Genomic DNA, 25,793 nt, shown 5'->3' with positions numbered 1-25,793 from the left:
GAAGGGTGGCCTTCTCCACGCACTGTCCATTGGTGACATTCCAAACACACATCTCCCTAGCAGAGATAACTTTGTATTATTCTCTGTCATTTCCACTCAATTGGCTGGAATAATTCTTGTGCCACCAAATTTTTCTTTAGTGCTGCACTTAAATGCAGCTTGATTGTTTATGTGGCTTTTTGTTACAGATTACTGGGCAAGAAAATGTTGTGGTCATTAGCAGGGATGACATTCTGTATCTGTGTCTTTTTGTTTAAGTAATTACACCCTTCCACCAGCCTACAAAACGTACTCAAGTGACAACCTGACCTACAACAAATTGTGGGGGTACAGCTATCAGAGCCTGTGAGAGTGACAGTACAGCAATCTTTCCATGGAAACTGCATCCTCTTGAAAATGGTTTATTTCATGGAATTTAAACTACATATTCTGAAGAGCATAATGCATTGTGTTGCATCTTCTGGAACTCAAGTATCATTTCTGTAAAAATAAACAGTGCCACCAAGAGGCCACACTTGGTCTATCACTGATATGCTTTATTTTTTTGCTTCTCCTGAAAGCATCCCTGCCACTAAATATTTAGAAAACTCTGACTTGGCTATATATATGTCACAAAGATATAGATACAGTTATGAAATACAGTTACAAATACAACTGTCATAGGGTAGTTTAAGTCTGTATGATTTCAGTTCACAAAAACCGGAATGGCCGTTTCAGAGTTGTTTGGCAATATTCTTCAGTTTTGATAGTTTCAACAAATAAGCAAAATTTTCTGTGGAAGAAAAATGAACACTTTATTGGCTTTAAGGAAGAGCTGCTATTAAGCAGCAAAAGATACGGACTAATAATGGTAAATGGTCTACGCATTTGGTGTTTGCTGATTTTTTTATTCTTTTAGCCAAACACTGGAAATTAATCTTTAGGTCAGTGGTTCTCAACCTGGGGTGATTTTACCCCACAAAGGACATTTGAGACAACGTTGAAAGATAATTTTGGTTGTCACAACTAGGAACACACTACCGACATCTAGTGGGGGAAAGCCAGGGATGCTGCTGAACATCTAACAGCACAGGATAGTCCCCGACAACAAAGAATCATTTCTCTCTGTCTATATCTAACTGTATTCCAAAAAGGATTTGAGGTAATCTGAAAAGGCTTGCAATTAAATAAAACGGGGGAAGGCAGGTGGGAAATGCGTGTGTGTGTGTATGTATGTATGAAAAATAAGACTGGGAAAGGTAGAAATTGAAATAATGTATCTCAAAAGTAATACGTGTGTGTGCGTGTGTGTGTGTGTACAGATATATCAAAGGTAAAGAAAAGGAACTTTACACAGCCATTGATACAAAATTTTGGCTGTACAAAAAATTGAGTTTCTCAGTGTGGTTCTCAGCTCTAGCTTTGTGAATATTTTAAAATTTTTCCTCAGAGATTCTAATTTCATGGCTCTGTGTTGTGGTTCTGACATCCGGGGGTTTTGCAAAGCTACTGGCTGGTTAACCTGTTTCTAGATAAGTATCTCTAAACCAGTGGTTCTAAACTCTGGCTACACATTAGAATCATCAGGGAGCTTTTTAAAAATACTAATGTCTAGGACCCAACGCAGGCATCAGACCAGGCTAATTAAATCACATTTTCTAGGGTTGGAGCCTTAGCATCAATAAAAGCTCTCCCAGTGATACTAATGTTTGTAAACTCTTGGATTCTAATGCTTTCCCTGTTTGTTCGCTTATCATCTTATTTTTTTATTAAATTGAAAAAAATACAAAAATATCACATAGTAAAATTGACTCTTTGTCAATCAATTCTATTTAAGAAAGAAAAGCAAATTTGTTGTGTATCAAAAGTAGTTTTAGAATTTTAGCTGAAACTGTACCAGTTGCATACCTAATAAAAAGACATGAAAATTAACTATTAAAATGAATGTTCTTTTCCTTTTCAAACACTGTCCCCAGACTTTGGACATAGATTAAATCACCTTCAATTATAAAAAAATAAATATAACAATTTCAAATTAAATAAATTTTTTTATTTTTTTATTGCAATTAGAAAATTATTCAATTCCTGCTAAAAGTTCCTTGAGAAAGGGCCTTTTTTTTAATTCAAACTTTTTATCTCCACCTGAGCCTCTCAATAAAAATTCATTCAGTGGATACATGAATCAGTCACTACACTTTCATCCACTTTCCATCTTTCAGAAATGTACTATTTTCTCTTGGCCCCTTTCCTCTTCTTATATTTGTGTGATTATCATACTCTCATTGCTTTGCTCAAAGTTTAATGAAACATCTAGAAGGAAAGGAGATATATATCAATGCTTGGTTTGCCATCTTGATTTACAAGTCCATTGTTTTCTTTAGACTCTCTTTACACTTTTGGATTTCCTTTGGTATTCTCAGACTCCTTTCTTGTTATGCCTGTTTCTTAAATGCTGGTTTTCCTTAGATTTGTATCTTAGGCTTTCTTACATTCTCATATTTCCCACTCTCTCTGAGTGAGTTATCCACTCTCTTGACTTCAAGTACCATCTATAAGATGTTGGAAACCCACACCTATTCAGTGGGCTCTAGTTTTCCACATGCAACTAGCACTTAGATGTCTCCACCTGGATGACGTAGAGAACTTCACACTCCTTGTATTCAAAATGAAGCAAAACATCTTCCCTACTTTGTTCTCTATTCTCAGTGAAAGGTATCATCATTACCAATGAGTTTTCCAAGTCATTCTTGATCTCACTTTTTCTCTCACTGACCCAAGCATGGGGCACTCACTATTCCAAATATATTCCTCTGAACCAGCAGCACTGGCCTTGTCCATATATTCTCCAGGAACATGTCAGAAATGCAAGTTCTTGAACCTCAGCCCTGACCTACTGAACCTGTGCCTCCAGGGATGGGGCACAGAAATCTGTACTTAAACAAACTCTGAACGTGGTCCTGATGCAGGCTCAGGGTTGAGGAACGCTAGCCTAGAAGACCCTAAGACTGGGTGCCTGCCTGCCTAACTCTCAGCTCTTGCTGGTGGTTGGAAGTTACATTAGTAAGTAATAACCCTCTTTATCAATGTCAAGGCTTTTTTGACATATGTTTTAATATACTAACACAGCTATAGCAACGTAATTTTCATTTGTATCCATCTGATAAATCTTTTTCCATTCATTTGTTTTTTACTTTTTTATTGAGTTATAGTCATTTTACAATGTTGTGTCAAATTCCAGTGTAGAGCACAATTTTTCAGTTATACATGAACATACATATATTGTCACTTTTTTTTCACTGTGAGCTACTACAAAATCTTGTATACATTTCCCTGTGCTATACAGTATAATCTCGTTTATCTATTCTGCATATGCCTGTCACTATCTACAAATTTTGAACTCCAGTGTGTCCCTTCCCACCCCTGCCCCCTTGGCAACCACAAGTTTGTGTTCTATGTCTGAGTCTGTTTCTGTTTTATATTCATGTCTTTCTTTTTTTTTAGATTCCACATATGAGTGATCTCATATGGTATTTTTCTTTCTCTTTCTGGCTGGCTTCACTTAGAATGACAGTCTCCAGGGACATCCATGTTGCTGCAAATGGCATTATGTTGTCATTTTTATGGCTGAACAGTATTCCATTATATAAATATACCACAACTTCTTTATCCAGTCATCTGTTGATGGACATTTAGGCTGTTTCCATGTCTTGGCTATTGTAAATAGTGCTGCTATGAACACTGGGGTGCAGGTGTCTTTTTGAAGTAGGGTTCCTTCTGCATATATGCCCAGCCATCCATTTACTTTTAACTCTTACATATTCTAATGCTGTTTTTTGTTTTTTAAATTGTCTGACAATCTTCGTAATTTAACTAATGGGCTTAGTCCCTTTAATTAATTGAAATTACTGGTTTATTCAGATTTATTTCAATTATCTTACTTTGTACTTTCTATTTGTCTTATGTATTGCCATCCCCTTTGGGTTAAAAACACTTTTTTTCTATTTTAAATTGGAAGTTATATATTCAACTTCTTTTGTTTTTCTTTCTTTTGTCTGTTCTTTCAGCAGCCAACCTAGAAATATTAAGATGTATATCAAGCCTAAAGTTACAGTTAATTAACATCCTTACCCACCTCTAGGACACCAGAACACACAGAATCTGGTCACTGCATTTACTATGTGCACTTGGTGATCAGGATCATGTGTCTGTGTGAGGGAGGTAAATGGGAGGTATACATAAACATTACTGTAATATAGTCTGTGTTTATTTAAATTTTGTAAAATTTGCTGGGTTTTGTTCAAAATTCCTTCTTCCATCTCAGATCTTCCTTCTGAAATCATTGTCCTTACTGAAAAATATAACTCAGAATTTCAAAACTTACAGTGGGTCTGCTGGCAGTGAAGGCTCTCAGTGTTTGTCTTAAATGTTACTATTTTGTCCTAATTTTTGGAAGATATTTTTTCCTAGATATACAATTCTAAGTTGACACGTATCTTCTCTCAACTTTTTGAAGTTATTTCATCTTCATTTTACTGTTACGAAGTCAGCTTTCAGTTCAATTAACATTTCTTTATAAGTAATCTGCTTTTTCTCACTGACTACTTTCAGGAGCTTCCCTTTTTATTTGGCATTCCATCATTTCAGCATCAGGTTCCAGATATTTATGTCCCTTCACTTATCCTAGAATTCACTGGGATTCCTGAATGTTACATTTATGTTTGCAGATTAAGTGATACTTTAGGGGGAAAAAATGAAAAAACTAAGTCAGGAAGCAAGTCATGATCAGTATGAATCTGATCATCTTGGAGGCAGAAATGTTAAGCCCACAGTCACTTCCTGGGACTCTTCAAAGCTAAAAATAATCATTGTTATTTGGGGAAATAATAGGCTATGCCTCATAAATTTAATAAACTCCAGCAGATTAAAATAGGATTTGCTAAATATGCAGTAGTAAAAGAGTAGGTACTGCCTAAGAAGGGTTAAGTGTCAGATGCCAAAAAAGTAAGAGTTCTAGAAAATTCAAATGACCTTGGAAAAGGAAGAGAAAACCAGACTCCTTGGCTCTTCAGTCATATTTACAAGACTTAAACAGCTGAATTCATCTGTCATCAAGAATTTGTACCTTAACCTTAATTTCTTCTTCGGAGCTAGACCACTGTGAACAAAAACCTCAAGGTGGAATTCAGTTACTTTTCAGGTCTACTTTTCACTTTGCTATTCATTTTCTCAACTCTGCAAGTAGTCTCAGAAAAATTCATTATCCCCCAAATTCTCGATTGGGAATAAATATCTCAGCCTGTGTAGCAGGCTTTGTGGCAGCCCCAGTGTATGAAAGCTAGGCAACTGTTAAAAAAGGAGAATGTTCTAGGACATTTCATTTTAGCCTCATCCAAAGTTCAGTCTAACAATTACGGCTTTGCTATAAGCTATGGGAATATGTACCTCTTTGATGTCTGTTCCACTAGCCATTGTGTTAACTATTCAGTTTCTACAAGTTGGACACTTGATTCCTCATTCTTTTGGTTCTCAGAATTCAAAGCCACATAGTTTCTCCTTGTGTTAAAAATGAAAAAGGAGGAGATTTGTTTCAACCAGCAACCCAATCCCTCATTCACAAACACACGCTAAATCAATTCCGCATTCCTGAAAATACTTCGGCAAATATCTCATCAGCAGAGTCTAGTTCATGGTAGCTCTTTGTCAGTGGGCCTTTTTCCTACAACTAAGTCCTATTTCCTTGGAACAAACCTCCTTCCATGAGATTGCACCCACATCACTATGGGTGCACATCCCTTCTCTCTCCCACATTCCACTTACAATGAAGTCCTCTCCTCTGTTCATTTAAAAATGATTTCAGACAACCGTACAACATGAAGACTGTAACTACTGAATAGTTCTACAAAGTTACAAGGGCTTGCATGGGTTTGCTTAATAGCTCAAATAGAGTTACTACATGAAAAAGGACAAGTGTCCAGACTTTTCCATTTTCAATTCTGTAATAGGTGGCATGTGCCCACATCCTTTACACAGTGAGGCTGCCACGAGGCCTGATACGTGTTGAGATGTTTAAAGATTGGGAGTCCTGCAGACATAGTGAACAATCGTATGGTTACCAAGAGAAAGGGGATGGGAGGGATAAATTTGGCAGTTTGAGATTTGCAAATGTTAGCCACTATGTATAAAAATAGACTTAAAAAACTAACTTCTTATGTATAGCACAGGGAACTATATTTAATATCTTGTAATAACCTTTAATGAAAAAGAATGTGACAACAAATCTATGTATGTATATGCATGACTGGGACATTGTGCTGTACACCAGAAATTGACACATTGTAACTGACTATACTTCAGTTAAAAAAGAAAAAAAAAAGGTTGAGTCACAGTACTGATGACAATCCTTGGGACTGTCACACACTTTATTCAACCATTCAAGATACAACTTCTCCTATACGTTAATCACTAAAGTTTCCTTCACCCCTAGAGTTCTGTACCTCATCAGAGCTTTTTAAAAGGAAGAAGGAAGGGAGACAGTCATTTCCACACCTCTCACCTACCTGTTCTCAGCAGCACTAACGACAAACGGCTGCTTGGAGAAGTCTCTCGCTCTCGCCAAACACGTTACTGCAGCCGAGTGACCAAAAAGACGTTCTTTGGCTGAAATCTGAAAATGATGAAGGTCAGTTTTTAAACAGTTATAAATTTTTAGTTGAAGAATATGAACATGACATTATATAACATTCATAATTCCGATTAAGAAATGCTGTTATATTGTTTTTGCTTTACATAAGTGTCAGAAAAACTGATATATAGCATATCAAAATCCTCAGAATAACAAACTTCTAGATAAAGGAACTGTGTTATATAAACATTTTTTGTTTGTTTGTTTTTGGTTCTGTATTCATCATGAAACCTAGATGATTGCCAGACCTGTTTTACAACATGTAGGTTTTGAACACATATCAGTATGGATGTTTCTTATGCACAAAACATGGCTAGATGATAGTAGCATATTAATGTCCAAATTTCAGAATTCAGAAATGAGTTTACAAAATAATGCAGAGAAAACATTACCCTTTCTGTACCCATTACCTTATTTGAACTCCTGCCTCAGAAATAGTAAAAATGAACTTTCCTACATTAAAAATAAAATTTTCAATAGGCTATTCTTTAAAATGCCAATATTTTTCTCCTGTATGTGAATTTAAAACATGACACCAAGGACTAATTCTTCCATTACCTCATCTGTGGAAGAAGTCTATTCCTCATACCCCAATCCTATCAATAAGAACAAATTATTTCTATTTCGTAACATAATTGTTCTCTGCCTTCATCTTAGTTATATCCTAATCAGAAATACTTCTTTAAAAATATGTTATCAGACTAAATTCCTAGCACTACAAAGAGGGTTTTACACTTGGTTCTAACCACTTACAACCCAAGTTCCCTACCTTAGTCCTGGGAAGTACAGAAGGTTCTTCTCAGAAAACAACATACAATCTTTCTGCAACATCTTGCTTTGAAATACATACCTCTATGAATTTAAGTCCTTATCCTGTATATTATAGGCCAAATTAAACAGTCAGTTAGGGCAAATCAAGGATATTCCTCCCCCAGAGAAAATCCACTATGGACAAAATATCAGAACGGAACACCATTGCCTTTCATATGAAGTCCTCACTCTGCTAAACCTCTACACGTAGTTGAATAAACTGTGACAATTCATCATAATCTCATTTTGTCACATTTTACAACTTCTGTGAAGAATAACAACAACAAAAATTCTACAATCACACCTAGTCACTGTCATGATGAAATCCAGGAAAACTTTACTTCTATTCATGGACTCCACCTCTATGAAGCTTTGGTCCCCCCAACTCCCACCCCAGGTACTTCTAATAGCACAATGGAAAAAGGAAATGAATACACAGCTTGACGAAGATCTACCATAGTCCAGGCACTGGTGCAACTAGGAACAGGATTTCATCCCCATTTCACAGCTGAGGAAATTAGGGCTCAAAGAATATGTCATTTGCCCAATTCCACAGAGTTGGTAAATACCAGAGCTAGAATTTGACCAAGATCTTCATTCTTTTTCTCTTTACGGTATTGCTATTCCTCATTTTGTCATTGTTGTGTTTCCTTATGAGTATGAAACAGGAAGAAAAATAGAGCAGACCAGTATGTCTGAGAGGATGTTCAGCTCACCTTTCTCTATGCTCAGAGGTGTGATGAATACCAGCAATCAACACCAGAAGCCCCCAGGGAGGGAGTTCCTAGCATGGGACTTGGAAAAGCTCCTCCTTGGTAGACCTCACAAAGTTCTGGGGTAACTAGAAGGCTTTGGGAGTTAGACCCTGAGCCTGGAAGCAGAAGGTGTAACCTAAATGTGTGATGAGCAGCCCAGGACAGGGAGACAGCTATTCTTGGCTCCCCTGCACCCTGCCATTCATGGACAGGGTAAGTCTGAGATGTGTACCCAATCCCTAATGAATGCTTGGATACCTCCAAGATGCACACTGACTTTCCTTCCCTATCCTACTCTCTAATCTTCTCTATTCCTTATGCAAGTGATACTGTCATTGCACCAGTCCTAGCCATCACCCAATCCCCAAATCTGGAAGGTTTCTTTAGCTGTTCCTGCTCCTTTACCCGACATCCAACTGGTTCTGTCCATTCTCTCTTATTAACATCATTCCAGGTTTCATGTCCTCTTCATTCCCACTGCCACTGATTTGGTTCATAGTCAAAAAATTCCCTGACTACATTGCTATAAAAGCCTCCTGCCCACAGTCCCTGTCTCTTATCTAATCTCCCTCTCCTTTTCAGTATGTCCTTAATATCAAGTGATATTTGATATATCATCTCATATAAAACATCCTCAAAACCCCTTAATATTGTCACTGCTTTTAATTAGCATGGGCTGTTCTTGCTAGTTAAAAATAAATGCAAATCCCTCAGCATGTCAGATTCCATGCTGCGTCTACTCTGTCCTCTCCAGATGTGCCTGTCACCTCTAACTTACCCTTTATGTTCCAAGTCTGCTCAACTACTGTCACCAGTTCCCTGCCTTACACACACTTATTCTGCCTGGAATCTCCTCCCACCTGCCTTTCCTGGTCAAGTTTGGTGTATCCTTTAGAACTCAGGTCAAGCATCACCCTCAGGAACTTTTCCTTTCAAAAGCACACTTCACCCTGATTAGGATGGCTATAAAAATAGCAGCAGCAATATAAATTAACAAGTGTTGGTAAAGATGTTGAAAAATTGGAACCTCTGGGCACTGCTAGCGAGAATATAAAATGGTGCAGCTGCCTTAGAAAACAGTTTGACAGTTCCTCAAAAATTTAAAGTAGAACTACCATATAGCCCCGTGATTCTACTTCTGGGTACAGCCCAAAGAAGTGAAAGTTGGGACTCAGACATAGATCTGTACACCCACGTTCATGGCAGCACCAATCACAATAGTCAAAAGCCAGAAGCAACCCAAGTGTCCATGGACAAATGGATAAACCAAATGTGGTATACACATACAATGGAGTATTACTGAGCCTTAAAAGGAAGGACATTCTGGCATATCCTACAATACATATGAAACTTGAGAACACTGTGTTAGGTGAAATAAGCCAGGGGCAAAAGGATAAATGCTGTATGATTCTATGCATAAGAGAAACACAGAGTAGTCAAATTCAGACTGCATCCCACTGCTTTACAACTTCCTAATGACACGTCTGTCCCCCCCACCAGACTGAGAAACCTGAAGGAGGAATCTGTGCCTAGAACAAAAGCATCTGTCTAGTTTATCTAATGACTGCATAAATGAGTGTACTTAGGTTTGTTTTTTTCTACTTCATTTAGTGGCGAGTGAGTGTTTAAGACCACAGAACCTGATAAATTCTCTTACCTACACCGTTTTGGAGAGGAGAAGAGGCTTTCCAAGTTTAGTGCAAAGAGGACGTAAACAGCTCTCAGTTCACTATACATCCCACCTCCTTCCAGTGTCCTTCTCCTGCTCTCTTCCCCTGTGATATGCCCACAGCCTCAAGATGCCCGACAGCTACTCAGTCACCCACATAGTTGCAACCTCTCTCACAAGCCCACATCTTCAAGGCCTCCCTTCTTCTTCCCTTGACTGAATTATTCCTTTATATATTCATTTTAAAAACAAATGAAATTAAACTACTAAGCACTAAAATATCAGTGATGGACTACTCGCTTGACTTTCTTACATATAGCAAGAGGATTTCTTGAGAACTTAAAAGTGCCCTGAATTTTGAAAAGCCTAGAGTTTTCCCTACTAACCATTGACCCATTGTCATGTAAGGGCAAGATTCAAAAAATAAGAGATGTTCATTGTTTCTGGTCCTATGATTAGCCATAGAAAATCTTAGGGAAAACGCTCATGTGGAAAATCTCACATTGATACTAATCAGTATCTTATTCATGTTACTTTTTCACGATGTCCTCATAGTGAGTTACCAAAATGTAAAGCTGATTCAGTCTCCTCAATGATTCTCCTTTCTTCTTCCACCCCTGCCGATCTGATTTCCATCCCCACCCTGTGTCTCTAACAGAGGATTTCTCACTATTGGCACCTATTAGCATTTTGGATGGGTAGTTTTTTTGTTGTGAGGGGCTGTCTCATGCACTCCCGAATGTTTACAGTATACGTGGCCCCTACCCACTAGACACCAGTAGCATCTCCCTTTCTACTGCTCTGACCCCAAGCACTTGCTCCTAAGAAAAGCATGAAACAACTATTCCCACTGAAGATGAAGCACAGACTGATCCTTACAAAGAGAACCCTGTATTAGAACCTACCTGCACATGTAGCCTGCGTCCTTCCTCTACTGCACTGTAACCTCTTGGGCAGCCAGCACCTGGTCTTTCCATTCATCTTTGAATGCAGGTACCTAGCATACTGCCTAACTTTCAATATGCACTCAGTAAAAACATGCTGGATAAATTTTGAATAAATATCAGGAACATACAGAAAGATGATACAAACATAAAAAGATACAGATGCCAGGATTCCAAATTTCTTAAGCTTACAGCAACCTACATATTACAAGGCAACTACTCCAGACAAAAAACATTACAGTTTGACATTCAAAAAAGTAGCAAGGTATTTTAAACCATATAGGAGTCTGAGTCTAAACTATAAGGGAAAATAAATGCAAGGGCCAGTTTCAAAGTTCAACTGTTTCAATAATACCCAGTCCTTCTTTCAGAAATGTACATAAACACTGAGCTGAGCTGGTCTGCTTGCAGCTCGTGGCAGGCCTACACTGTTCAGTGATGGGAGATGTTAATTAATTACACTGTAAGAATTACAATTAATTGCTAATTTAGATTTTAAAGTGACAAACTTTAAAGGCTAAAAATAGTCTTTGACCTTTAAAAGGCTTCTTAATGAGGGCAGTATACTTTAAGCATGTCATTAGTTTAAGTGTTCAAATTAGGTCTAGAGGCTACTAGAGCTACGCAAGTATCTATTCCAGTCTGTTAAATGTTTATGAGTTGGGACAAGGACAATTAATTGCTAATTAATGGACCAAATCCCAGGTGAAGTCAGGTTCTGAAAATAGGAGGACAGTAGTAAACTGGATTTAGAGCTTTTTGATGTGACCTATAAAAATCATAGGCAAACTGAGATTAAAAGGATAGCGAGAAAGCCAAGCTGACAGAAACACCCAGATAATTAAGACATTACTCATTTAGTTAATAGTGGCTTTTTTCAAGGGTGTCCTTTGTTTAGATTAATGAGCTATAATTTTTAGAATTATACTTACATGCCTATAGTTCCATTACTTAAACATATAATTCAGGATATAAAATAGTGAATCTCAGCTTAAAGGATGATAACACTTAGCTGGTAGGTAAGATTAGCAATATTCACAACATAATTGTCAAATATGATCTTGATTCACCATAAAACACTTCATTTTTCCAAATTCAGAACACCAATTTATTACTTCCGTAGCACACTGTGAACTATCATGCAAGGCTTCCACTGTCCCTGCAGGTAGAAGCAGCAAGCTGTGTGTATTTTGTGAGTGCTATCTGCTTCAGTATTAATCATTTTCACTAACTTTGGTTCAGATGAGAGATTCCAGAGACGGAGCTGACCCTCTTGACTTCCAGTCACAATCATCTGCTGGTCATTGGTGATCATGATGGCAGTGATGCTGTGGGAAGGGGCCTTCTTTCCCCAGAATGCCACTGCCTGCAGGAAGGCCCTCATGTTGAAAGAATCCTGCACACACACACAGATGGGAAGAAGTGTACACAGTTACCATTCATACATTTTGGGAAAGTGATCATCTCACAAATGTTTATTGGTGACCCAAACTCAAACATGTACTCCCAGAGCTGTGGAGAAGGCTGCTTCCCCATCCGGTAGAGAGGGAGGCAGTTATCAGACATTGAAATTACCACGCCCAAGGTTAGTTTGTTAAAGAATAATAATTTTGATTCCAATCTTTGATTGTTGATGCTAAGGAAGAGAAGGATAGGAGTAGTCTACCCACCCCACGCCCCCTCCTGCCTATAGGTGACCTTATACTCTGAAGTTCAGCTGTGCCGTTCAAGAAGAATAGAATTGTCAACAAGCTATAGTTTGAAGGCTATAGTTTGAAGACAACATTGTAGATAGACTCTCTCTCCCCAAAAATGGTAGCTCACCTAACTGAACTTTGCTATTAAAAAATAACTGTTTTCTATAAAAACAATGTTTCCTGGTCTTCAAAGATTCATGTATGGCTGCCATGATTTCTGTCATATTCATGTTCCACCTGTACAACTTTTAATTATAATTTTTATTTGACCTATTTTTATATTTAGTTCCTTCCCAAATAATAATTTTTATGAAATCACTATCTTCATGTGTTAGTTACAGGGTTTTAAATGAATATATAATTATCAAAAAAAGTTTTCCAAATACAGCTTTCCAAACCTATGGGATGCATTAAAAGCTGTTCTAAGAGGGAAGTTGATAGTGATACAAGCCTACTTCAGGAAACAAGAAAAATCTCAAATAAACAACCTCATCTTGCACCTCAAGGAACTAGAAAAAGAAGAACAAAAAACAAAGTTAGCAAAGGAAAGAAATCACAAAGTTCAGAGCAGAAATAAATAAAATAGAGACTAAAAATAAAAACAGCACAGAAGATCAAAGGAACTAAATAGCTAGTCCTTTAAAAAGATAAACAAAATTAATAAAACTGTAGATGGACTCACAAACAAAAAAAAAGTGTTCAAGTAAAATCACAAATGAAAAGGAGAAGTTATAACTGACACTGCAGAAATACTAAGGATCATAAAAAAACTTCTAGGAACATGCCAATAAAATGGACAACAAAGAAGAAATCACTATGATTTTCCCCTTTTAATACTGGTTTTTAAAAGTACAAGTGACAGCTTGATGTTCCATATGAGAATCTTTATCAGATGAATGACTTTATAGATTGAAAGGAACACCTTCTGGTTGTGAATAAGCAGAATACTTCCTATTGTCATTTTCACTGACACAGGATTCCAACAACAGAGTTCTGTGGTTCCTTTCTGTAACCAATTGTTCACTATAATATACATTAAATACATTAAATACATAGGAGCTTCCTAGCCATTTGCCTTGTCACGTTAACTGGGTAGTGAACACTTGACATGCAGGGTGAGAGAAATTGAAATCCTCAACCCAGTGTGTGTACAAAGATAATCATTTTCTATACTCATGTTAAAAAGGATGGGGAATACTGAATTAAGTTAAAACTTGTCTAGGAACATAAGTAATTTAAAACTGGAAAACCATACTTTAAACTAAGAAATAAACCTGCTGGTGATACAGAATAACTGTCACACAAACTCTCATCATGAGCAACTGGGATCTCCCAAACTCTTCCATTTCAAAAGGAAAAGTTTTTAAATAATGTATTTTTAGGTGCAAAAAGGAAAGAGCAATCTATTCTAACAACGTGAACTTCCTGATCACCTCCCAAAGCTAGAAGGGCTCTTAAATCACCGATGAGGAAATTGTAAATTAGAGCTGGTGAAGGATGGGTGTATCTTCATTGTTTGATCCCTGGACCCGAGCACACTGCCTGCCACAGGAGGGAATATTTAATAAATAATTCTTACATGACTTCCTGAAAATGGAGTCAGAAGAATTCACTAGGAACTAGAAGAAACTTTAAGAATGTGGCATTAAACTCCTATTTTGCTGATGAGGAGCTGGAGGAAAGGTGATGAGACTTTCCTGGAACCAGAGAGTCCTCTTGTTTTGCTAGAACTTACATTCTTGGGAAAGTAACTCCCCCAGTTCCCTTTTTTGTGTTCCATTCAAATGAATGGAAATATAAGCAGTCTGATTCTAGGTTGATCATTAGGTTGTATCCAACATACCACCGTCTCACCAGTTTTATTCAAAATGTACTTTATTGTGAAGGAAAGAGGCAAGAAAATAAAACAGGAGTCATGTAAATCTTGACCTTTTTCCTTCAGTAATAGCTGGCAAGTATTCTTTGATCCTCAGTTTTCTCATCTACGCAATGGAAAAAAATAACTACCTTGGAGAAATTGATGCGAAAAGAGGTGATCCTATACAGAAAATGCTTATCACAATTCTTTGTTCATAACTGGCACTCAGTAAATATTTACTGAATGAATGGGGAAATGAATCACTGTAATTTTATACTGTGGACCGATAATATGATTATCACTTTCTAGCAATACCTTTCTCAAGTGACATTCCTCACCCTTTCTTTTAGAATACTGTCACTACAATTTCTTTTCTCAAAAATAATGTGGATGTACACTAGAACATTTGGCCATGAAAATGTACAATTTGCTATTATTATTACTTCTAAACACTGATGATCTTTTAAACAACTCTAAGTAATATTAGGGTGCTCAGATTTAGCAAATAAAAATGTAAGATGTCCAGTTAAATTTGAATTTCAGATAGACAATGATTTTTTTTAGAATAAGTATGTCTTGGGCAATACTTGGGATTTGCTTATACTAAAAAAATTGACTATTGCATGGGATATGCTTATAAACATTATTTACTGTTCATCTGAAATCCAAATTGAACTGGGTATCCTGTAGGCATCTTAGTACCACTGGTAGCCCTAAGTTACAGCTAAAAGGGAACCTTGAAGGTTACTATCATCCCCTTCATTCTACAGATGAAGGAAAGAAGGCTCAGAAAAACTGGTTACTTGCCCAAAATAATCCAGATAGAGAGTGGCTGAAGTCTCTCGAAACTGCCCTCCAAGAACTCTCCACCTGCACACCATGACAACCCAGATTTCCCCACCAGAAAGTCTTAGTGATCAGCCAAGCAAAATTCTTTATGTTGGTAGTACTTTAAAAATTAAAAAATACATACATATATACATTCATAAACAAACAAACAAACAAACAAACAAAAAAAAAAAAAAAAAAAAAACCTCTTAGGCATTCAGGCTCCAAAGTGACCTCCTTTGCCTTTAAAAGCTGGGCTCACACTTCCTGGTCCTTTCTCTGCAATTACAACTTTTCCTGGCAAGCACATGTAAAGACAGCACGCCATTACAGCCCCCATCCTCCCTCTCACCTTGGTTTTCTTCGCTGTTAACAATTTGCTTTTATCTCCCTGATCTGTCTGAGGCTAGCAGAATGATTACTATGATGCAAATACGGTTTTGTGGCTGGTGTCTACTGGACACTGGAATTGTTTACACTTCACTAAACAGCTTTCTTCAGGGACAAGCCCTCACACCGAGTTTCTGCCTCTTCGTGCTCAAAGACAAAAACAAATCTCAAACTGTTTGAGGACAGTCAACCAAAAATTACAAAGGATAAAGTCCTCAATTACTACCCATGAATTCTTGCAGTAACCTCCTGACCAAAGTAAACATCTGTGAGTAAATAAAAAAAGTATATTAGCTTTGGGAGGAAACAGATCTGGGTTCGAATCTCAGATCTGCCACTTACAGTTGTGTGGCTTCTGAGTCCCATTTCTTAAGTGGAAAGGAACTCCACCTACTTTCTTCAAAACTTAAGTACCGTGAGAGACACAAATAATTTTCCTTATGATTCTTTCTCTCAAAGAAGATAATGTAGTCATCTTGAGCCCAAAGGGAGTTTTGTTACTAAGGTTTTTTAAGTTAAGGTTAAAATAGCTTGGAATATTAAAATTCATCAAATTGTACACTTTAAATTAGTGTAGCTTACTGTATGTAAATTATATCTTAATAAAGTTAAAAAAACAGATTGTGGATAAGAATAAAGTAGCTTGGTCAAGATCACACAACTAGTAGGTGGCAATAAACTGGGAGAGGATAAAGTAGGGCTTTGTGAAGGAACAAGGAATAGATGTAAGCTGGAGAGAAAGCATCTGGGTGTTAGGGTAGGGCAGAGTGAGAGCTACTGCAACCACCGGGAAAGGAAGCAAGCAGCCTGAGGAACCCAGAGGACCTAAGGGTTCCTGCACAGCTGGTCTCAGCCAAAGCCGTGTCATCCAGAACCTGTCTGCTCGCAGTTGCTCCCAAAGCAAAAGGTCTTATTTTATCAACAGATTGTAATCAGGATAATTCCTTAGAAAAGGTAAAAAAAAAAATTGTTTTTACAAAGTCAAAGGCTGCCCAAAGTATATTTGAATAAAACAAAAATCCACCTGGTTTACTCAGGGGAGCATGACTATTTCAGAATTAACCCCTAACCAACATCAAAGCCAAGCTCCCTTCAAAATGTTATAGCTGAATGATGTACTAATTAGATTGTTTTTAAATGTATGTTAATGTAGGAGCCCACAATTGGGTTAACAAATTGTAACAGACCCCAGCTGCTTCTGGGCTGGTGTCTGCTTTAACACATCTATAAGAATGTATATTATTCCCCTCTCCCCACTCTCCCCATGACTTCCTTAAAGGTAAACTGTAGGCCCCCAAAGAAATGAGTCTTGGGCTAGAATGATAAACAAGTTATAAAAAGCTGCAGACTCAGGTGAAAAGGCTGGTTAGCCAATGATGGGTAAGACCCCCAGAGAGGGGCAACCTAAGACAAGCACAGCTGCCTGAGTCCAAGACAAATGTTACAGCAGCTACTTCTCAGATGTTCTGCCCTGATAAGCTGTAAGGCTCAAATAAGACTTGCTAAAACCTCGAGGGCCTTCTGACCTTGAGCCGGACTCTACAATCTAAATCCCACCCTGTCTTTCCCTAAACTCCTGCATTCCATCTCACAGTGGTCAGTGATTTCTCCTTTGTAGACAATAAATGTGGGAGCAATTGAGAGGTTAGGGCAGTTGGCTCCCGACTCCCTCTCGCTCTCTTGACTTTTTCCACAGAGTCTTGAGTAATTCATTCTGTTTCAGTGGGACTTCTGCTGGCCAGAACCCACGACTGGTGATGAACCCACACGTTAACAAGAATGTTTGCTGTGTACACCTAAAATTATACTGGGAAACATGTCTCTAATCCATTTCAATAGTCAAATCTTTTCCTCTACCCATTCATAAACCTCACTCCAACCCCTACAGTTCCTTACACCCAAACACTTGTAGTTGATGATCCTCCTAATTAACCAAGGAAATCAAGGAATTTAGACATGAGCTTCCTCTCATAACTTCAGCATTCCATATTCTTTTCCTTATTTTTAGCTTATTTTTCTAAGATAGTCATACTAATTTCCTATGATAACATTTTAATCATTACCCCAAATGCACCCAAATGCCATCTTCTGTCACCTCAGCTACTCATTTTATTAACCCATATTTCTTGTGTTTTCAACTGGTACCCCTTTTCTTTGGCCCTTTTGCCTTTAGTTACATGCATTTAGTTAACAAATATTTATTAAATATCTATTAAATAGCTATCATATACAAGAGACTAGGCAAGAGTCTAGGGATGCAGACAAGAACCTACAAACCCTCAAGGAGCTCACTGGTGTCTAAGACAGGCTTATCCTGAGTCACCAACAGTGTGATGGTTTTTATGTAAAGTCAATGCAACAATGTTTGAGGATGCTTCCATGTCTTGGCTACTGTATATAGTGCTGCTCTGAATGCTGGGGTGCATGTATCTTTTTGAATTGGAGTTCCCTCCAGATATATGCCAAGGAGTGGGGGGCTGGATCATGTGGAAGGTCTATTTTCAGTTTTTTGAGGAATCTCCATACTGTTTTCCATAATGGCTGCACCAAACTGTATTACCATCAATAGTGTAGGAAGATTCCTTTTTCTCCACAGCCTCTCCAGCATTTATCATTCGTGGACTTTTGAATGATGGTCATTCTGATTGATGTGAGGTGATACCTCATTGTAGTTTTGATTTGCATTTCTCTGATAATTAGTGATACTGGCATTTTTTCATGTGCCATTTGTATGTCTTCATTGGAGAATTGCTTGTTTAGGTCTTCTGCCCATTTTTAGATTGGGTTTTTTTTTTTGTTATTAAGAAGTATGAGCTGTCTATATATTCTGGAAATTAAACCTTAATATTTTCTCCCATTCCACAGGTTGTCATTTTGTTTTGCTTGTGGTTTCCTTTGCTGTGCAAAGCTTGTAAGTTTAATTAGGTCCCATTTGCTAATTTTTGCTTGTATTTCTATGACCTGGGTAGACTGCTCTAGGAGGACATTGCTAAGATTTATGTCAGAGAATGTTTTGCCTATGTTTTCTTCTAGGAGATTTATCGTGTCTTTTCTTATATTTAAGTCTTTAAGCCATTTTGAGTTTATTTTTGTGTATGGTGTGAAGGAGTGTTCTAACTTCATTGATTTACATACTGCTGTCCAGTTGTAACTGGCTATAGTTCAATTAAAAAAATGTTTGGGGACAGAACACAAGCGGAGCTTGAAATCAAACATAGGAAGGATTTCTCTAGGGAGGGTAACATCTAAGCTCAAATTCCAAATACTACACACTTACGAATACTATACATTTGTTGGTCCGGTGACCCAGGCAAGTTTCTAGTTACTTTAAATTTTGTTTTCCTCATCCATGAAATGGGAATAATTCCTGCTTTACCTGGCTATAATAAGACTAAGGAGACAGTATAGACCCAGTGGTGAGGCCCAAATTAGTCAGCCTGGATTTGAATGCCAACTCTACTGCTGTGTGCCCTCAGGCTAGCTACTTTACAACTGCATATTGGATTCTTCATTGATTAAATGTAGATAAATAAGAATCTAATGGGGTAGACATTAGACAATGCGCATTCATTAAATGTTAGCTGCTCTTATCAGAAGGCCTTATTAATCTTAAAACCTGTGTATAAATCCTGTTAGGTAAACAGTAGTATGATAAGTGGAATCCTTGTCATTTATAACCAGTCATTTTATTATTCATAATTTACAGTGGATCCCAACTGTTAAGTGAATTAAGCAGGGGAGACTAAATGAAAATCTAAAGGTACCAAATTGGCAAAATAGAACAAAATCTACCATTTTCCTATCTGTTAAAGGTTAAACTGAGCACATCCCTAAATTCATATATTGAAGTCCTAAGCCCCAGTACCTCAGAATGTGACCTTATTTGGAAAAAGGTCATTGCAAATGTAATTACTTAAGTAAAGATGAGGTCATACTGGATTAGGGTGGGCGCCTAATCCAATATGACTGGCATCCTTAGAAAACAGGGAAATTTGGAGAAAGATGCACATGAGAGAACCATGTGAAGACAAAGGCAGAGATGAAGTGATTTCTCTAAGCCAAAGAATGCCAAAGACTGTCAGCCAACCACCAGAAGCTAGGGGAGAGGCATGGAACAGTTTCTTCCTCAGAGCCCACAGAAGGTACCAACCTTGCTGACACCTTGATTTCAGACTCCCAACCTCTGGAACTGTAAGACAGGACATTTCTGTGTTATCTGAGTACCACTCCAGTTTGTGGTACTTTATTATGGCAGCCTTAGAAAACTAATATACTGACAGATTTCTGTTTCTTTCCAGCCAAATGTAAATCTTAATAATGCATATATCAATTCTGAAGACATATACTTAAATATGAGTCTGAGTCACACAATTGGTCATTTACCAGATTCTGTTCTCTGCTTCATCTTTGAAATAAATCCCTTGTCCATTCGTATTATAGATTCGCTGAGGAAAGAATATGTTCAACAGATATGTATTAAAATTCCTAGCAAATGAAAGATGAAAAACAGGTTCCTGACCTCTTGAAATTCACAACCTACAAGTCAAGCCCTAAGTACATAATAACTGACGCAAAGCAGACTGGGATGAGCACTTCTGAGGTCCAAGAGCAAAGCACGCTTCACTTCCGTGGTGTCAATCCCTTACACCTAGGCTTCTCTCTTAGAAAAAGTCTGTGTTTTCCACGGGCCAGTTGTCTCCTTCCTTAGCCCTGACATCTATCTCCCTTCTCCTGTGCTCAGCACAAGCTGACATCATAAGTCAGTCTTCTGCCACTATGATCATTCTTTCCTTGCAGAATAAACAGATGGAAGGCACTCCCACAGGCAGGGATATGACTCTGTGTAGACAAGTTGTGGTTGGAGAAGGCTCCCTAATCTCCCTGACTCGAGTGTTTTCTGACTCTGCCCACGAAACAGGGATGCCTCTGCCAGGGAAACCTTTAAGACCACCCTCTTACACTCCAGGATCTTAGCAGAAGTGTGGTCCAAACAGATTTACTTCAAGAAGGTTTATGACTGCAGAATTCCCTGATGGCTTAGAGAGAATGGTAAGAGGAGAGACAGGACTTTAAAAAAGATATTTTCTGGGACTTCTAGCTCATTTTAGCATTAATTCAAGACACAGGCAGTGAGCCATTTGCCATTCTACTCATCTTTGTGAAAACTTGGGAGTCATCTTCCAAGTCCTTGTCCTCCACAGCCAACTGATTACCAATCCTACTGGTTCTGCCTCCTACTGGTTCTCTGCTTCCTCTTTGACTCCACTTCACGGCCACATCATTTTTCAACTGGATTACTCAACAGAGTGCTCATTCAGCTTTATGTCTTTTGTTTCTACCTCTTCCAATCCCTGTAAACAATAAACCTATTCATATTATCTCATAATTGGTTGGTGAATCACTTAAACAGGCATAGATAGTCCTCTTTCTCTTGTTTATTACTTAACTTTCTTTCCTCCCTTCCTTTACCAAGTATTCCCCAGTGTGCTGTTTTCTCACTCTGTGCAAGCTGTTCTCTCAGCCTAGAATAGCATCTTCTTGTTCTCTATCTATGCAAACCTGATTCATTTTTCAAGAGCTAGTTCAAGTGTTCCTATGTAAAGTTTCCTCTAATACCGTACCTGAGACAGATGTGATCATCCTTTGCTTTATGCATTCTCTACCCCTGCTATTTTAGCACTCCTTATACAGCCCTGTAATTATTTCTCATGTGTTTTCTTCTCCTAGTAGATGGTGATATCTCCCTGAAAAAGACAGTGGTTTCTTTTCCTCTTTGTACCTCCCAGGCTAGCACAGTACTTGACACTTAATAGGATTTTTAGGTATGTTGAATATAGTATGAACATGTCAACAATCCTATTTTTTTTAAATCATATAAATTCATGATGGATTTATACTCTTCCTTTTCTGTTGCAATGACACACTAGCTTAGTAACCAAGAAATAGGCAAATTAATCAGCCCTAATTTCATTGCCCCGAGACTGACCTCTTAACTCTAACTACTAAAGCAGTGCTTGACCTACTTGTCCTCCCCATCATCTTCTTCATTCTGGTCGCCATGACTATTCACCTGGGACAGTGAACTATTTCCTGCAATACCTAATCAAATTGTTTGTAACTGTGAGAAGTCTAAGGTATTATAATGTACTTAATCACAAGAGAAACATATCATTAGCAAAGCAGAAACCACCAAGATTGGTTTGTCCTTGAAAAAAATCAGACTTAATCACGAAGACTCTCAGATGGAACAAAAAGGTAAGATGTAACATCCCTTCAGTCTTTATCAATACTAAACTAAGAGTATTTTACAAAAAAATCTATAAAATAAAAACATAATTCCATTTTTTTCTAAAATTAAGAGCTTTACATGTATGACTATGAATACCATCCACACATGGAACACCATTACGCCAATTTTTATGACTAGAGGAGTACCCAAAAGAAACTGAATCCAAAGTTGTTATATATTAAAATCTTTGAAAAATGCTTTTGAAACAGGTATGTACTGAGCTCACAACCAGCTTGGAAATTCTGTGTCTCTGTCAGTTATTTCTAAACACGTAAGGAATCTAAACTGGCAGACTTTTTCTCAGTATAATGCATACTGGTCATTAAGATTAAAATACACATTAAAGGGAAGAGTTTTCCTTAAGATTTTTATAAATTGGTTCTATCTAAAATATAATTTAACTAAGGTAAACTTATCCAGGTCCACATTTCCAAATCATTCAAGATTTTAGTCCTATCAGTGTAGCTATTACTACCTAGGTTAAATATTTGTCAATGAAAAAAATTTCAACTGGCCAAATGACTCTCTAAATTACCATAAGGAAAAAAAAATCTCAATTTCTCCGTAAGTGAATAATCAAAGTGTGGAACTGGTTCTGACTCATTTATCTTTGGGTGAATGTAATAGGTGTGGATATACAATTCTTAAGGTAGAGTCAACTTCCCTAGTCCTCAACACTCTCCTGAGAGATTAGCGGTGAAAAGATGGGAGGGAGCTCCCGAGTGAGGTCTGGACACAACTCTAAGAAGGGAAGATCTGTAGCTCTGGTTCCCAAGAAACAAGAAATTCATGCCATGGGCAATAGGAGCTGACTCATCTTTCCTCATCCCATTCCTCACCACTCCAGGCAAGGCAGGCAGGGAACAAAGTAAAATAGCAGTCATGGTAGGAATTTTAAAGGATTAAGAAAAAAGCAATAATAATGAAATTATACATACACACACATATATAAAATACTTTATTTTTAGCTCATGTGTCTAATACCATTTGACCCTTACATTAATCATGACAAATATGGTTATGGTTATCTGTCATAACCATAACATATGACTACGTCAGCACAGGTATCATAATCCCCATTTTCACAATAAGGTAAAAAGTTAGGTGACTTTCCTATAACAAATAGGACTAGAATCCAGATCTCCTAACTCCAATCAATCCAGAATTCCTTTCAGCACTGTATTCTATTTTGCTTCTAGTCAATAAAGGGACATATAAGTCCAGGGTAAGGGAGATGAGCTTTGCTTACTTAGTTTTTATTCCTCCATATGAAAATACAAAAACGCCGAAAGAAAAGGCTGTCTTTCGTTCTCTCCTACTTTCCATGCTGGGTTCCTCTCCTGCCTCCTGGTGTTTCTATGTCTCCACTTCGAAGCACATTATGCCATTGTTCTCCGGTTACCTCAAGTATCATAGTACTAGTTTCATAGAGTTGTTCTCCTCCTACTTTTAAGGTTTAAGCATCAAGCAGCCTCCCTCTTCAACATTGCAACATAGCATAGGACAATATGGGCGGAGAAGGGCACAATGCTGCTTTCACCTACTGGTAGTCTCAGGAAGGGTAAAGAAAAGGTCAGTTCTTAGGACTCCTAATCTCCTCCTTACCAAAGAGGACATACTCCATGAATCCAAGTCTAATTTGAGCACCTCATTTCAAGCTAAGGGGTGAGGGGGAAGGTTCTAATCACACTGCAGAAGAAAGGAGCTGCCCTTTTCTAAGCCAGGAAAGATCTCAGGACTCCTATGCCCTGACAGTGGAAATTACTGTCTGTGATACTTAGCTCCTGGAATAACCAAATCATTAACACAGGAAGGCCTAGCTACTTGGGCCAAAATTTTCTGCATAGGACCTGCAGAAAGACCTGGAAGAATAGTTGAATTCACTCCTCTTAGCTCAAAATTTTAACCCACACCTCTGACACAGCCTGCTCCAAATTAACAATGCATTTTGTTCCCAATAATAAATATGTTGTATCAGTCTTTGGGAATGAATTCTATTGTCCTTCTAACCTTACCTTTTAACAAGTCAAAAGAATGTTAAGTGCTTAAAAAAAACTAGGCTGGAAATTAACTTTTATCTTGCTCTGGTCTCCTTATCCACTCCCAACCTCAATTTGATAATGGTAGTATTGAAGTAGTGGAGACAGTAATGCTGAGATTTACAGTCTATGAAGACTTGAACACACATTGTAAAACTGAGTTCTTACAAAAATCCTCTGGTTGGATACTGTGAGAAACAGAATCCATAAGAAGATTAAATAAACTTGCCATTAAACTATCTGCCTACTCATGAAGAATGAAGTCTGAAGGCAGTTTCTACATTTTTATATTAATTTATGTACTTCGACCATTATAATAATTTGGTGGCCAAATTTTCCTCTTGTTATGGGGTAACAAAAAGAATAGAACAAAAGTTATGATTCAACCTACTTGTAGAATTCATAGTTTTTCAATCTGAAAAAGTCCTTAGTAAGCCTTAGCTATCAGAATTTTACCACTGTTAAATAATGTCAGACTCCTTAATAACAATTTTGTGATATTATTCAACAATATCTTTATGGAATCTTACTGCAGGGTGAAATTAACATCAAAATAATTTTCTCTAACTGATTTGCCAAAAATTCATTCTTTGAGCAACCAAAACTATTTTAAGTTGCATGCACACATCTAAGCAGGATTGCCTTTTATGAACAATAAATACAAGAGCAGTTCTCCACTGTATGCATCGTTTTTTAAAAACATTGTATACTAAAATTAAACCTCCCCAAATGAAAATGTCAAACCAAGGATTTGCATTAAACTTTCTCAAGTTTAACTTTTAATCTCTAAAAAATCATGAAATCCATTTTTGATATGAACTATGGCTTCTGAGTTAAACTACAGTAATAAGAAAGTTTTAAACCCAAAGATATGGAAAGATATTAATCTACCTAAACATAATAGTTAAAAATTATCCTCTAATATTAATAATTTATCAATGACACCTCTTCCTACCACCCCCACCCCAATCACTAGTTTCAACAATTTCTTCTTGAGAAACACGCTAAGAATATCATGGCAAAAAGTGTTGAAAGATTGTACACTTCACTGGAATCTGTGTGATTCCAGGTCTACTTTCAAATCACTTGAATGAAGAAATTAACTGAGTAACTTTAATAAAATATTATTCTTAATAAAAAGTTATACCTTCAGTTTTTGCATCTGCTTTGTCCTGTACCTGTTGCTAAGCAAGTTGGTGGTATTTATCAGTGTATATACCAATTTGTAGCAGAAACTCCAAATTTACTTATCTACTGAACTCTTGTTCAAACACCATGTCCTCCAAAAGCTTCACTGATTTTACAAGCTAGATATGGTCCCAAACCTCCAAATTTTCTAGAACTTTACCCATACCCAACTTTAGAACTTAACACTTTCTATCTTACAATAAATTATCCAGAACCATTCTTACCTGCTAAATATAACGTCCTTAACACCTAACCTTCTAGTAGATAAAAGGAGGTCCAGGGTTCTGACCCAAGAAATCAGGAGCAAAGTAGTATGTGGGAGCTGACGCAGATGGCTCACATCAGAAACAACGGGGAACCAGCCAGCAAACTGGTGAAAAATAAAGGAGAACCAACTAGTATCCAAGGAAGAAGGAATCAGGACTTGAGAAAATGTCTGAAAGAGTGGCCCAAAACAAAAATAGGATTCACGGTAACAGACAAGATAGCACAAAGGTTAGCTCAGCAGAACCTGAAAAGATCCCAAAGCAGTACTGTGCAGTAGGATATCCTTGACTAAACCCATGGGCGGAAGTTTTTAGAAGTTCTGCACCCTTTAAGACACTTAAGGGCAACAGTTTTGTCTTACATAACAGAATTTTGAGTCAAAAGAGCTGGGCTCAATT

The 25,793-nt window shown here is 37.5% G+C and overlaps 1 long non-coding RNA gene across 1 annotated transcript; it reads right to left on the bottom strand.

Moving 5' to 3' along the window:
* Positions 1-515: 515 nt before the first annotated feature.
* On the bottom strand, positions 516-25,478 carry LOC140691572 (uncharacterized). Its single transcript, XR_012067314.1, has 4 exons — positions 25,353-25,478; positions 12,072-12,235; positions 6,537-6,643; positions 516-772 (listed from the first exon to the last, which is right to left on the bottom strand). It is a non-coding gene; the product is annotated as an uncharacterized lncRNA (long non-coding RNA).
* Positions 25,479-25,793: the final 315 nt, after the last annotated feature.

Source organism: Vicugna pacos, chromosome 35 (assembly GCF_048564905.1).
Source record: "Vicugna pacos chromosome 35, VicPac4, whole genome shotgun sequence".
Taxonomy (NCBI): domain Eukaryota; kingdom Metazoa; phylum Chordata; class Mammalia; order Artiodactyla; family Camelidae; genus Vicugna; species Vicugna pacos.
This window is presented reverse-complemented; position numbering and strand designations above follow the sequence as displayed.